This window comes from Triticum urartu, unplaced genomic scaffold (assembly GCF_056163025.1).
Source record: "Triticum urartu cultivar PI428250 unplaced genomic scaffold, HENAU_Tu73 scaffold118, whole genome shotgun sequence".
NCBI classification, from domain to species: domain Eukaryota; kingdom Viridiplantae; phylum Streptophyta; class Magnoliopsida; order Poales; family Poaceae; genus Triticum; species Triticum urartu.
The window spans coordinates 30,617-32,496 of record NW_028259645.1 but is presented as its reverse complement, the minus strand read 5'-3'; the positions used below and the strand labels follow the sequence as shown (position 1 = coordinate 32,496).

General features: G+C 37.2%; 1 non-coding gene across 1 annotated transcript; it reads right to left on the bottom strand.

The window, feature by feature from the left end:
* Positions 1-279: 279 nt before the first annotated feature.
* Positions 280-351, bottom strand: TRNAR-UCU (transfer RNA arginine (anticodon UCU)). Its single transcript has one exon. It is a non-coding gene; the product is annotated as a tRNA-Arg (tRNA).
* Between the last annotated feature and the right edge of the window lie 1,529 nt (positions 352-1,880).

Here is a 1,880-nt window from a genome sequence, read left to right as displayed (position 1 = left end):
CTGGATGAGTTACGTAAACATCTAAAAGATACTAAACCTCAATTCCAAGAAATTATATCTTCTAGCAAGACATTCACCGAGCAAGCGGAAATCCTTTTGAAGGAAGCTATTCAGGAACAGCTGGAACGGTTTTCTCTTCAGTAACAAATAAATTTTGCATGTCTACTCTTGTTAGTAGAATAGGAATCGTTGAGAAAGCTTTTTCATTTGAATCATGCAAAAAAGTTTTCTTTGTTTTTAGTTTAGTATAGTTATTTAAAGAATAGATAGAAATAAGATTGCGTCCAATAGGATTTGAACCTATACCAAAGGTTTAGAAGACCTCTGTCCTATCCATTAGACAATGGACGCTTTTCTTTCATATTTTATTCTTTCTTTTATTTTTTTGCTTCTTCCGAGAAAAAACTGTTAGACCAAAACTCTTTTAGGAAATCAAAAAATCCAGATACAAATGCATGATGTATATATTATATCATGCATATATCATAAAGAAGGAGTATGGAGGCGGTAGTGGGAATCGAACCCGCAACCCCAAGGTTATGAGCCTTATGAGCTACCAAACTGCTCTATACTCTTAAACTAAAGAGGGGTAACTAGTGGATAAAAGAGGGTTGGATACGCCCCTCTACCAATATCTATACAAATAGAATAGTCCATTTATACAGAATGGTAAAGAGGGCTCCTCTATGATTATCAATTCCAGAAATCCATACAAATACGAAAGGGTATTTTATCCTTACCAACTGGATCTTGTTGCACCCGGTAACAAACATTCATAAACCATTTCTCGAAGTACGTGTCCGGATAGCCCAAAATGTCGATAGTTAGCTCTAGGTCTTCCGGTCAAAAAACAACGTCGATGAAGGCGTGTAGGTGCACTATTACGCGGTAGGGATTGCAATTTTTCTCGCATTTTCGTTTTTTCACTCAAACTCAAGGGAGAAACTTTGCTTCTTATCTTTTTTTTAAAGATTGACGAATCAAATGATATTTCTGTTCTAATTTCTGCCGCTTCTTCTCCCTCTGAATCAAACTTTTTTTTGCCATAATGTGTCGTTGCTATTATTACCAAGTATACGGTTCTAATCCTAGATGGAAAAATAAATAGAAAAAGAAATCTAAAAAGGCAGATCCTCCCTCTCTATCAAGAGTAATGAACTAGGTGCTGATACAGTACAAAAAAACAAACTAAATTAACCAAACTTGCCTGATGTTGAGGCAATCAAGAAAGCTGCATAAGTGAATATATAACCCACGGAAAAGTGAGCTAATCCAACCAATCTTGCTTGCACAATGGAAAGAGCCACGGGCTTATCTCTCCAGCGAATTAAATTAGCTAAAGGTGTGCGTTCATGAGCCCATGCTAAAGTCTCAATTAATTCCTGCCAATACCCCCGCCAGGAAATTAAGAACATAAATCCAGTAGCCCAAACAAGATGTCCAAATAAGAACATCCACGCCCATACCGATAAACTATTCATCCCAAAAGGATTATATCCATTGATAAGTTGTGAAGAGTTTAACCATAGGTAATCTCTTAACCATCCCATCAAATAAGTGGAGGATTCATTAAATTGTGAAACGTTGCCCTGCCATAATGTGATATGTTTCCAATGCCAATAAAAAGTAACCCACCCAATGGTATTTAACATCCAGAAAACTGCCAAATAAAATGCGTCCCAAGCAGAAATATCACAAGTACCGCCGCGCCCTGGGCCGTCACAAGGAAAACTATATCCAAAATCCTTTTTATCTGGCATTAATTTGGAACCGCGTGCATCTAAAGCGCCCTTTACTAAAATCAATGTAGTTGTATGCAAACCTAGAGCAATAGCATGATGAACCAAGAAATCCCCAGGTCCTATTGTTAAGAAAAGCGA